At 49.1% G+C, this 13,642-nt stretch overlaps 1 protein-coding gene across 2 annotated transcripts in view; it reads right to left on the minus strand.

Annotated features, from left to right (window-relative positions):
* PPARD (peroxisome proliferator activated receptor delta) overlaps nucleotides 1-11,311 on the minus strand; it is a 76,683-nt gene extending 65,372 nt beyond the window's left edge. The window contains exons 1-2 of one of the 2 annotated variants that reach the window (XM_079780870.1): nucleotides 11,194-11,311; nucleotides 7,062-7,145 (exon numbers count right to left, since the gene is read on the minus strand). The gene's annotated coding sequence lies outside the window, so the exon portion shown is untranslated. The other variant, XM_079780871.1, reaches the window with a different exon arrangement.
* Between the last annotated feature and the right edge of the window lie 2,331 nt (nucleotides 11,312-13,642).

Consider the following 13,642-nt stretch of genomic DNA (forward strand, 5'->3'; position numbering starts at 1 on the left):
GAGTTCATCTCAGGATGCACGTGCTGAGGGTCAAGGGGAACCCATCAGGAAGGCTTTTAGAGGAGGGAAAGTGCAAAAAAACAACAACCCCAAAACACAAAATCGTGTGGGTCAGACAAACCAGCTTGAGATCAGGGATGGCAGGTAAGCTCTCTCATGATAACCGCCCGGGTGGAGGGCTCTAAGAACCCGTCTGGGTTTGGAGAGGAAGACTGCCGTGATAGAGCGCCAGATCAGCTGGTGATGTCTGACACCAGGAACTGGCAGGTTAACGACGGTTCATATATATCTTATTGATTTTTTACAGAGAGGAAGGGAGAGGGATAGAGAGTTAGAAACATCAATGAGAGAGAAACATCAATCAGCTGCCTCTTGCACACCCCCTACTGGGGATGTGCCCGCAACCAAGGTACATGCCCTTGACTGAAATTGAACCTGGGACCCTTGAGTCCGCAGGCCGACGCTCTATCCACTGAGCCAAACCGGTTTCGGCATGGCTCAACTTTTTAAATTCCTTACCCAAGGATATGTTTTTATTGAATTTATTTATTTTTAAAGTATTTTTATTGATTTCAGAGAAGGGAGAGGGAGAGACAGACAGAAACATCAATGATGAGAGTGAATCATTGATTAGCTGACTCCTGCATGCCCCACACTGGAGATGGAGCTCAGAACCCTGGCACGTGCCCTGACTGGGAATCAAACCATGACCTCCAGGCAGGCTGTTTTTATTGATTTTAGAGAGAGACACACACACATCGATGTGAGAGAAAAACATCAATCCTGTATGTACCCTGAACCCACAACATGAGTATGTGACCTGACCAGGAATCAAACCCGTCATCTTCAAGTGCACTGAACAACGCTCAAACAACTAAGCCATACCGGCCAGGGACAGTTGCCTCAACTTTTGTGAACCCTTAAATCTCTCCAGTGTATAACATTCCTAAATAACAGGGGTGGGTGTGGGGTGCTACTCCACCCACGCTCTAGGTCAGTGATGGCGAACCTATGACACACGTGTCAGCACTGACATGCGTAGCCATTTCTCTCAGCGGCCGCATGCCGAGGATGAAACATTTGCTGCTCCTGAGGATGAAACATTTGCGAAATAATGTTTTTTCCTCAAAGTGACACACTACCCGAGTTATGCTCAGTTTTTTGGCGAAGTCTGACACACCAAGCTCAAAAGGTTGCCCATCACTGCTCTAGGTACTTAATCTATGCGACAGATAGATCAAAATCAATAATTTTAACAGCAATCAGAGAAACTCAAATTTAACATGAGGAAGAATTCCCTAACATTTAAATTACTGCAGTAGTCCCCTACCTAATCTATTTACCTCCATTTTTTCCCCCATTCAATCCGCCTTTTTGCAACATTAACACTCCTTGCTTCAAAACCACCAACGGCTGCCCAGCCAGGTGGCTCAGGTGGTTGGCGCATCATCCCATAGGTTGCAGGTTTGATTCCTGGTCAGGGCACATACCTCTTCCCCCCCCCTCTCTCTCCCCACCACCCCTCTCTCTCTCTCTCCACCACTGCCCAAAGATCATAAAGTGCAAATTCCTTCACCTGGCATTCAACAGCTTATATCAACCTACTAGAAATTTCCTAACAATGGTTTCCATTTTCTCCTAAAAGTATTCAGATACATGCTAGGTTATCTCACATAAAAGATGCTGGTCTCCAAGAAGGCCTTTCTCACCCCAATAAACCATGCCTCTTGTCATTCACACCCTTGTGTATTCCCCTCCTTGAATCTGAACAGGTCCTATGATCAAAGAAAATATAGAGGAAGTGACATTGTGTGACTTCTAAAGCAAGGTCATAAGAGACCTTACCATTTATGCCTGGATCTCTCAGTACATTCACTCTTGGGATGTTTCTGCTCAGAATCTAGCTGTCATGCTGTGAGAAGCCCATGTAGGCACTCAAGTGAACAGCCAGCCTCAAGTGCCAGCCATGTGAATGAGCAAGGGGGAAGTCCAGCCCAGCTGAGCCTTTAGATGACTCCTGCCCAGCCTCCATTTGACTACAGCAAAAGAGAGCCCCCAAGTGAGGACCACCCAGCTGAGCCCACTCAACACACAGAACAGTCCTATATAATAAAGAGGTAATATGCAAATTAACCCTCACATCCTCACAAGATGGCTGCCTACGACCAGGCCAGCAGGGAGGTTAGTGAGGGATGACCAAATGACTGAATAGCAGGCTGCGTGGGGCAACCAGGCCGGCGGGGGGGGGTGGGCGGGGGTAGTTAGGGCGACCAGGTCGGCAGGGTGGGGAGAGGGCAGTTAGGAGCGACCAGGCCGGCAAGGAGGGGGCAGTTGGGGGCGACCTGGCCGACAGCAGGGGGCAGTTAGGGGCAACCAGGCTGGCAGGGGGGGCAGTTAGGGTGATCAGGCTGGCACACAGAGGCAGTGAGGGGCGATCATGCCAGCAGAGGGGGGCAGTTAGAGGTGACCAGGCCAGCAGGCAGGTGAGTGATTAGGAGCCAGCGGTCCAGGATTGTGAGAGGGATGTCTAACTGCCGGTTTAGGCCTGATCCCCAGGATCGTGCCTAAACTGGCAGTCAGACATCCCCCGAAGGGTTCCGGATTGGAGAGGGTGCAGGCTGCGCTGAATTTCGTGCACTGGGCCTCTAGTTAAAGATAATAAAGTACCCTCCTGGCTCAGTTGGTTAAACGTCATCTCCTGCACCAAGAGGTCTCCACTTCGATTCCCAGTCAGGGCTTGATCCCCAGTAGGGGGCATGTAGGAGGCAGCCAACTGATGTCTTTTTCAAACATCAATGTTTCTCTCTCCCTTCCTGTCTCTCTAAAAACAATAAGAACATAATTTTAAAAAGTGCCAATTTCACTTAGGAATGTCCTAGATGAATCACTAAAAACTAACTTATTAAATCTTGACCCTTAAGTGCACATCCTTTAAAAATTCCGTGTAACAAAATAGGAATTATATGAAAAAGCACTTGTGTGACTGAGTTGCAAGCTAAACTAGCCACTTTTTTCATGAAACACCATTTTTACTTGAAAGAAAGATGAACAAATTATAATTACTTAGCCCTGGCCAGCTCTGCTCAGTGGTTAGAGCATCTGCCATGGATCACAGGTTTGATTCCAATTAAGGGCATGTACCTCGGTTGCAGGCCTGATCCCCAGCCCTGGTTGGGGTGTATGCGGGAGGCAACCAGTCCAAGTGTCTCTCTCACAAAAATAAATGAAAAAAAAAATTCTCAGGTGAGGATTAACAAAAACAAAAATTAAGAATATATATAACAACTTGGACTTGGGTATTCAACAAACTTTTTCTTGAAAATAAATGAAGTGGCACAGTCACTTCAAGAAAAAAAATCTGACAGTATATTACCAATGATAAAAATCAAGCTTTCATGAGGAATTCAAATTATAGAAAACCTGCATCCACCACTATCAGGTTAACAGCTTCTCAATACTTGAAGACTTAAAATATATATAGGTAGAGGAAGAGAGAGAAGGAAACATTAATGATGAGAGTGAATCATTTATCGGCTGCCTCCTGCATGCCCCCTACTGGGAATCAAGCTGGCAACCCAGGCATGTACTCTTGACTGGAATCAAGACAGGGACCCTTCAGTCCGCAGGCTTAATGTCACAAAGCATAAAAAGTTTGTCGATGACCAACCGGCATGGCTCAGTGGTTGAGCATCGACCTATGCACCAGGAGGTCACAGTTTAATTCCTGGTTGGGCCACATGCCGAGGTTGTGGGCTCCATCCCCAGTGGGGAACGTGCAGGAGGCAGCTGATTGATGATTTTCTCTCATCGTTGATGTTTCTATCTCTTCCTCCCTTTTCCTTCCTCTCTGAAATCAATAAAAATATATTAAAAGTTGTTGATAAGGTTTTAGACTCCACATTACAACTAACCTTTAAGATTATCCTACCACTTACCAAGTTTTGTTATCACATCCAAGAAGAATATCCACAATTAATGCAAAATATATTAAAACGAGAGGCCCGTTGCACGAAATTCGTGCACGGGGTGGGGGGGGGGTGTCCCTCAGCCCAGCATGCACCCTCTCCAATCTGGGACCCCTTGAGAGATGTCCGACCTAAACAGGCAGTCGGACATCCCTCTCACAATCCAAGACTGCTGGCTCCCAACCACTCCCCTAACTGCCTTCCTGATTGCCCCTAACTGCTTCTGCCTGCCAGCCTGATCACCCCCTAACCACTCCCCTGCCAGCCTGATTGATGCCTAACTGCTCCCCTGCCAGCCTGATTGCCCCTAAATGCCCTCCCCTGCAGGCCTGGTCACTCCTAACTGCCCTCCCCTGCCAGTCTGGTCACCCCTAACTGTCCTCCACTGCAGGGCCTGGTGCCCCCTAACTGCCCTTCCCTGCAGGCCCAGTCGCCCCCAACTTCCCTCCTCTGCCCTCCCCTGCAGGCTTGATCGCCCCCAACTGCCCTCCCTCCCTTGCAGGCCTGGTCCCTCCCAACTGCCCTCTCCTGCTGGCCTGATCGCCCACAACTGCCCTCCCCTGCAGGCCTGATCCCTCCCAACTGCCCTCCCCTGCTGGCCATCTTGTGTCCACATGAGGGCAGCCATCTTTGACCACATGGGGCAGCCATCTTGTGTGTTGGAGTGACAGTCAATTTGCATATTACTCTTTTATTAGATAGTATAGAGGCCTGGTGCATGGGTGGGGGCCAGCTGGTTTGCCCTGAAGGGTGTCCTGCATCAGGGTGGGGGTTCCCCTGGGGCATGGGGCGGCCTGGGCGAGGGGCCTGTGGTGGTTTGCAGGCCAGCCACGCCCCCCCCCCCCGCCCCCCGCGACCCAAGCGGAGGCCCTCGGATCTGGGATTTATTTATCTTCTATAATTGAAACTTTGTAGCCTTGAGCGGAGGCCTGGACTGGCCAGGGTGTGCAGGAAGCTTGGCTTCCTCCATTGACGGGGAAACCCAAGCCTCCTGCTCACTCCATGGCTGCAGCCACCTTTGTTGGGTTAATTTGCATACTTGCTCCTGATTGGCTGGTGGGCATGGCTTGTGGGTGTAATGGGGGTACGGTCAATTTGCATACTACTCTTTTATTAGATAGGATAACCCTCTCATTCTCAACTACATATCTATGTGAAACATGATTTTTTTTCATATCCTTCAAATAAGACATATTTTAAGAGATTGGACATAGAAGCAGTTATAAGAACACACCTGCCTTCAGTTAGACTAGGCATTAAAGAGATTAGCAAAAAAATGTAAAACTGTGTCACTCCTCACAACTTTTTGTTTTAATAAACAGCTATTTTTCATTAAAATTTTCATCTGTAATAAATGTAATGGGTTTTATTATTATTATAGTAAATGACTTAATAAATTAGTAATTCTTAAAAATTCCTAAGTTTTAATTTTTAGCTTGGTACACAAAAGTTATTGGGGCCCTTAATAAATTTTAAGAGTGTAAAAGGGTTTCAAGGCCAAAAAGCTTGAGAATCACTGTTTTACAATATTCTAAAGCTGATTTCAAAATAAACCAACTTCCTTTCAAAGCCCAATCTGTACTCAGCTTCTTCAGGGACAAAGCCAGTCCTGAGTGGTGACTTGCTCCTCTCAGTGAGTACCCACCAGCTCCCTAATGTCTTGAAAATCTTTGTGTGCATAAATCTTCTCTCCCCAACTGGGTTCCACACACTTGGGGCATGAGACCATGTGTGAAACATCTGTCACAGCACCTGGCCCACAAAAGTGCCTCAGATAGGAAAGACTAAGATGACAACACCAGTTTTGTAGATTAACACTGAAAAAAAATCTGATAAAGCTATAGGCTTACCTTTGCCAGGGGAAACTGAAAAAGAAAAATTTTAGCTGAGACTGGGAGCACACAGCTCAGGAATGAACTGGACAATTGACCCCTAGACATGTACACTACTGCCACTATGGATAGCTGCTGCTGAAACAAATGATAAAGCAAATCAACTCAACTCAGTAGCTCTTCCTGCTTAGGGGAACTCCTACTTCAACCCCTCTCAGAGAATCTCAGAAGCCTCCCCAACCCCCTCCTTCCTCCTTCACATTTCCTTCAGAGGAAAGGACTTGGTGTGGGTTTGAGAACAGGGGTGGCCCCTGCCTGAGGGCCTTCCTGCAAGATCCACAAACAACTTGATGCCCACAAAAAGACAGACACATGGACTCAGCACCCTGTTTGGCAACAGGAAAACCTGCTGGGTGTTAAAGGCGGAGAAAGGGAAGTGAAGCCCATAAACAGCTACTGGAACCACTAAAACTTGGAGATTAAAACAAATCAGACAGGAGCCCCATGTTACCTGGCCCCCAGCAGGGACCCCATCACAGCCCAGCCTCCCAAATAGTGGGGACAATGAACATTGAATTCCCTGGAGCTCCCCTGAGAATTTATAAAACCTGCCAGGCATCCAGAGAACAGGGAAACAGCAATGGGAAGCCCAGAGCATTGTTCAGACTCTGGTAAGGACCCACTACCCCAGCAGAGATGGAAGAAACAATTCTGTGTATTATGCCCAGCTCTCATATATGCCAGCAAATACCTACCCACGAGACAGGGATTGATTCTGTTTTTTTACTATCATCCTTTCCCAAGTGCCGGTACTGTGCCTGCCACATAGAAGACACTCAAAAATGTTTAATGCACAAATGAAAGGGAATGATGAACACCATCTTTGTGGCCTGGCATCTATATGGGCAGAGAGAAAGTGTGTGCATTTATTCATTCAACAAATATTTATATAGCATCTTCTATGCCAGATACTGTCCTAGACACAATAGGAAACAAAATAAGTCCCTGTCCTTGTGGAGTTTATGTTTAGTGGTTGTAAAGGTGAAAATCTCAATGCTCCCCAAAAAACTATGTTAACTCAGAGACATTTAATAATTGTTTAGTAACCATCTGCTATGTGCAAGTGATGAGTACCAGACACTATGACAGGCACCTGGGATCTGGGACTCAGTCCTAGTGAAATTATATCATCTTCTAGGCCAGGACCCTAACTCTGAATGTGTGTGTCAGCTGAGAGGCCCCTGAGTAAGGAGAATGTGATTACCTCTTTGGCGCATCTGTCCTCATCTGTCGGTGAGCAGAAGCCACTGCGTGAGTACCACGTACATGCCCAAAACACCACACAACACTGCAGGATAGAAAGAAACCCAACATCTTTAGCTGAGAGGTGCCGGGGTCAGAAAAGCAGCTCTAATATCTATAATAATAAAAGCGTAATATGCTAATTAAACCAGATGTCCTTCTGGACGAAGCAAGGGAAGCCCAGGTCCCGGTTGCCTGCTGGCAGCCGTAGGGAAGCCCGGGTCACGGGTGCCAGAGGAAAGCCAGTGCCGGCAGCCGGGGGAAAGAAGGCCTACTCTTGCACGATTTTCATGCATCGGGCCTCTAGTGTTATAATAAAACACTAGACACATGCCCAGGTTGTGGGCTTGATCCCCAGTAGGGGCATGCAGGAGGCAGCCAACCAATATTTCTTTCTCATCAATGTTTCTATGTCTCTCTCTTCCTTCCCCTCTCTCTAAAATCAATAAAAACATATTTTAAAAAAATAAACAGTAGGGCTCGAAGAGTGCTCCTAAGGCAAGCTGGCTCCTCCTCCGTCCCTCACACACCCACCCTGAGATGTTGTTATTCTGAGCCTAAGTAGCAAACATTTCCCAATCCTGAAAGTAGTCTGCTCATTTCCAAGTAAGAAGACACTGGCTCTGCTGATTGTACCAGGGTGGGGCAGAGGAGCTGGCAAGATGAAGGAGGTGCTAGAGCCCAACACTTCCGATCGTTAACAACTCATAAATGGAGATGCCCTGAGTCATGCTTGATTCCTTGACCAAAGCCCCATGGAGACAGGACTGGGGTCACACCCCAATCACCAGCCTCTGAGCTATGAAGGCCAGGAACTATCCACCAAGCGAGAAGACCCACATGTCTGAAATCTGAGGCGATGGGACATTTCCTCCCTGCCAGACTCAAGCAAGTGCCCAGCTCCCCTCTGACACAGTGTAACTCAGCTGCTTCAAGTAGCTCCTCCCCCTAGATCCAAAGGCACAGAAAAATGCTCAGGACATCAAGCCATCTACAAGCAGCAGCCACTGGGCAATCTGGGACAAACGGCACAGACAAGGGCATCACGCACAGAACTTCTGACATGACACAAACGAGAGCCTGGCAGGACAGACGAAGTCCATGGAGATGCTACATGGGAAGGAAGAAGAGTGTTCCCAGCATGGAACTGCTGGGCTGTAGGGCAGCTCCTGGATTTCCAGGAGGGCCCACAATTTAGCCTCCCAGATGTCAGGAAACACCCTGGCAGGGGAGTCTCAGGGACAGGACAGAGCTGAAGCCTTTAGAAGAGCCAGGTCCAACGCCCCCTGAGAGAGAGGAGCTGCAGTCCCAGGACAAGCCAACATCTGCAGACCCTGAAGCAGGGGCCTAGTAGCTTCCCAGGCCAGCATCCAACACTGGCTGTTCTCTCACCTGGTCGGGGGAAGGGGTCTGAGGGACCACAGGTGGAGTTGGCAGGCTGAGTAAGGGCAATTCTTCCTCAGTGGGCTGAGGCACACCCCAAAGCAGGAAAAGGTAGTGGTGGAGAGGCAGGGAGAAAGGCAGCCAAACAAGAGTGGTTTAGTATACTTAGTCCATTCAACTAGAAGTGATGGGCTACACCATCTGTAGATAATGCCAGAGGCCTGTCTGCTCACACCTTTGAAAGAGGCAGGCTGACCCTGGCTCTGTAAAAATCACTAAATGGGAACTTGGTGACTGACCATCATAACCACCCACGTAGAAAACGACAGCATGAACAACCTGCAAGAAGCTACCCGGCCTGGCTGCTGGTGCCCAAGCTGCTCCACAAGGACTGGGCTTGACCTCTTCTCAAGCCCTAGCACCCACCACCTCAGTGGGGAGTGCAGGTGAGCAAAGACAGAGTAGCAGCAAACTGCTCAGAGTCAGGTAAAATCCTTGGGAGCCAGAGATTAGACTAAATTACTGCCAAACCCACAACCTCAACTTCATTAGAATGACCCATTAAAATCCTGCTTTTCATAGGCACAAGGGACCCCTTTTGGGTCCATTCTGCCTAAATTCCCCCCAACTGCTGCTTAAGAGGGGTCTCAGGGGTCAGTGGAAAGGGGACTGGCTCAGCCATCCTCGATCCTATTTCTTTCACAGAAAAGTTCAGTGCACAAGAGGATTCCAAAACTTGGCCTAGCTAGTTCAGTTGGCTCTCCACCAAAGCCCCTGAACGTTGCCAATTCTGTGTCCAATTCTGGCTCAAAGACAGAGAGCACGATCCTCAAAAGAGAAGACCTAGAAACCCAGAGCCACGTGAAACAACAGGCCCTCATTTCTAAACGTGAGAGTGGGTCACGCTTTCTGAATCTTCCAAGACCAGATTGGGCAGAAACAGAGGGTATGTTATTTCCTGACGATCTCTCTAGGGTACCAACTCCAAATAAAGGAGTTCAAAAGGAAGACATCTGAAAACAACTTTCTGCCTGGCAAGAAGGTTAAGTACCCAGACACACCACAAAGGCGGTGGGCTCTCTGGCCCAGACAGAATCGTCCCCGTGACTAGAAGCGACTTAAGTTCTTGACACAGTCTAACTAATGTTGTCCCAGACTGCCTGGGCAGACAGTGACCTGACATTTGATGTAACGCCCGGGCAAAGGGAACAGAACTTAATGTCAACTTCCCTCTTGGATCCACAGGAAATTAAGCTCCCAAGGAAAATGGAGGGAGAAACTTCCAAAGAAGCTGCTCAGTGAGTGACAAAAATCAGAGGCCCTGACAATCAGTGGATCAGAGATGCACGAGGGAAAATCAGCAGCTGGTTCAAGCCATCAACAGCAAAAGGGACAGATGTCTGCCAGCCCTAAGCTATCAGGCGGCAATTTGTTTAAAACTCCAACGGGAAAAATATTGTCTGGAGTCAGTACAGAGGGAAAAGATTGAGAACCACAGTCATTCTTGGAGCATATCTTCTGGAGACTCCCCTTAGCTCTTTGGGATGGGGCACAGGTCAGAGGGTGGGAGTCAGGGCTGCGATGGGCTGGGGTATCACGATTTAAATGTGTTCAGTACATCCAGAGTGGAAAGACACACAGCCCTGTTTCCTGGAAGGGGAAAAGGGTTGGATGAGGCCTGCAGCTACCCCTGGCGCACGCCCAACTCAGCGGCCAGTCTCTTCCCAAGGGTTCCTGGAAGTCAACAGGCCCATAAAGAAGAAGTATTAAAGCTGAGATTAGAAGAATGATCTACAAATTGCACATCATCCCTGATGCAACATCCCAGTAAATTCTCCCACAAAGACATAACCTGCTATTGACCTCAGACATTCAGCTCTTTACTTCAATCGGGGACTGAACGCCCTCACCCCACTAATATCTCCACTGCAGGTCAAGGGGAAAGCTCAGTAGTGTGTGAGCTAATGCTTCTCCCTGAGGCAGAGGCAAGGCCCTGGGAGGGAAGGGGAGGCAGGTGACAAGGCTAAGAAGGAAATCAAAGAGAGGGGCAAAAACAGGGCCTGTGAGGGGAGCCGGGGCAGGAGAGGCTTAGGCAGACAGGTAAGCAGCACGGGGCTGAAAAAGCCTGTAACACCGCGAGGGAGATGAGCAGGAGCCCCAATACTGAGAGGGGCAGGCAGCGGGGGACGGAGGGGACAGGGATGGAAAAGAGCAAAGGCTGAGGGCAAGGATGGAAGGACGAAGGCCGGAGACAAGGAGAGCCAGGGGGCAGGGAAGATTCCCCGAGGAGACCCCGGGTAGAGGGCAAAGCATCTGGGGACACCAGAGAAGAGACGAAGGAAGGTCAGAGGCCAGGGTGGGGAGTGGGAAACAACCCGAGCCAGAGCCCGGGCTCTCCCCACTGAAGCGGGAGGAGACGGGGCCACGAGGCCCAAGTGGGGTCACAGTCGGGTGGGGAGGCCTGCAGCTGGGCTCAGACGGCGGTGAAGGTCCCAGGAGCTGGGCACAGGGGCTCCAGGCAGCAACGGACCACCGCAGACCGGCCCGAGTCCGAGCGTCGGGAAGCGACGGCGGCTGGGTCCCCGGACCCCGGCTGCCGTCCCCTCCCCACTCCCCTCGGGGCCTGGCGTCCCGGCCGCGTGGGCCGCCTCGGCCCGGACCTGCCGCTTACCTCCGCTGCGTGCCGACCCGCCTCCCCGACCCGGACTGACCTGCCCCGGCCGCCTCTCGCGCCGCCGCCGCCGTCCCGCAGGCTCCTCCGGCTCCTGCCAAAACTTTTCCCATTAATCCCCAGCTCCGCCGCGGCCGGGCGTCACACGCAGCGCCGCCCAGCCCCGCCCCCGCGGGCGTGACGTCACCGCGCAGCTCGGCTTCACCCCCCCCTCCCCACGCCCCTTTCCGCCTGAGCCGGCCAATCACCGCGCCTCCTGGAGGCTCCGCTGATCCTGCCACTCCGCCCACCGCACGCCGCTCTGGCCGCTGCAGCGCCCTCTGGTGCGGGATGCGGCCCGGGCCGCTTAGGGAGGAGGGGCGGGAGGTCCAGGCCAGTGAAACAGGTCCAGCGAGTCTATCCCAAGCTGGAAGGGAACTCGGGGTCATCTGGCATAGCCTCCTCATCCTCCAGTGAAGAGAAGGTGCGTGACTTGCTGTAGGAAGCAACAGGACCCGAAATCTTCAGACTCCAGACTCCACTGGAGGAGATGGTGCTGCTTGTAACTTTAATAGAAGGACTTCCCTCCCTCGAGAGGCTTCGGCAATAGGAATTGATGGTTCTGGGCTTCTTACCTATCTTCCCATGAACTTACCGAATACGCTTGCCCACATAAGCGGGGAGCATCCTCCCTACCGTTGAAGAAAATTTCGTTCTCGCTTCTAAGCCAGGTCTTTAGGGTCTGGAAGGGACCTGTTGTCCCAGCCTGTGCTTTCAGATACACCATACAAAGGTACCTAGCAGCTGGGAGGCAGTCTGGTGGCGGAAGCTGGGCTTGTCATCTTGACTCAAGAGTATATGATCAATGGGTCACTTCCTCCTCTTCACCATCTTTAAAGATCACCCCTCCCCTCTCCCATACACTCCTCAGGTCACACCCTCAGATATCTGGATGGTAGAACTATTGAGTGATTTTTTTTTCCTTTCTGCTTCTCTTTTTATTTTCTATTCATTAAAAATGAATATGCATTACTTTTGTAATTCAGATGTCAACCTCCTTGCCCTTTCAGATTGAAGTAAGAATGGATTGTGTAGGTCAAAACCTTCCCTAAGATTTCTGTAAGGTTCTGAGGATTCATATTCTCCTAAATCTCTCTGCTTCTGGGCTCCTGCTTCAGCCAGGCTATTGCAATACCACAATTCAGAAATACAGAGCGGAACCCTCCCTGGGGACTTCCCCTCACCCCCCACCTTCTTCCCACACAAAACATTCACGGGTATAGAAGTCATTATGATACTCTGGGCTCTGAGGCAGGGTCAAATGACACTTTACAAACAGTTTGAACTCACACAGCTGGCATTCTTTAAAGTTCTTTCCCATCCCCAATTGAGGTTTTCTTTTCTTTTTTAAGGAAGGTTTTATAGTTTTAAAATATAGTTTAGGTTTTGATAAAAGGTTGTAGATAATCTGAGATTCTACACAAATAATTAAATGGCTCTAAGAATTCATACATTTGGGCAGCAAAATATCAGACACATGTCGTATCAATATCTTTACCCATACAGCTCCTAGGCCAATGGAAACTAAGGAGAAAATAAACAAATGGGACTACATCAAAATAAAAAGCTTCTGCACAGCAAAAGAAACAATCAACAACACAACAAGAAAGCCCACTGCATGGGAGAATATATTTGCCAATGTTATCTCCAATAAGAGTTTAATCTCCAAAATGTATAGGGAACGCATACATGTTAACAAAAGGAAGATAAACAATCCAATCAAAAATGGGCAAAGGACTTAAATAGACACTTTTCAAAAGTGGACATACAGAAGGCCAAGACATATGAAAACACGCTCAAAATCACTAATTATCTGAGAGATGCAAATCAAAACGACAACAAGGTACCATCTCACACCTGTCAGAATGGCTATCATCAACAAATCAACAAATGACAAGTGCTGGGGAGGATGCGGAGAAAAAGGAACCCTCGTGCACTGCTGGTGGGAATGCAGACTGGTATAGCCACTGTGGAGAACAGAATGGAGTTTCCTCAAAAAATTAAAAATGGAACTACCATTTATTTCACCCAATAATCCCAGTTCTAGGAATATATTCCAAGAAACACCAATCAGAAAAGACATATGCACCCCCATGTTCATAGCAGCACAATTTACAATAGCTAAGATTTGGAAACAGCCTAAGTGCCCAACAGCAGATGAGTGGGTTAAAAACAGTGGTACATCTATACAATGGAATACTATGCTGCTGTAAAAAAGAAAGAACTCTTACCATTTGCAAAAGCATGGATGGATATGGATAGCATTATGCTAAGTGAAATAAGCCAGTTGGAGAAAGCTAAATATCACATGATCTCACTCATTTGTGGAATATAATGAACAACATAAACTGATGAACAAAAACAGATCCAGAGACAGAGAAGCATCGAACAGACGTCAAACTTCAGAGGGAAGGCGCGCGCGCGTGTGTGTGTGGGGGGCGGGGGGGAGG

Source organism: Cnephaeus nilssonii (assembly GCF_951640355.1).
Source record: "Cnephaeus nilssonii genome assembly, chromosome: 9".
Taxonomy (NCBI): Eukaryota; Metazoa; Chordata; class Mammalia; order Chiroptera; family Vespertilionidae; genus Cnephaeus; species Cnephaeus nilssonii.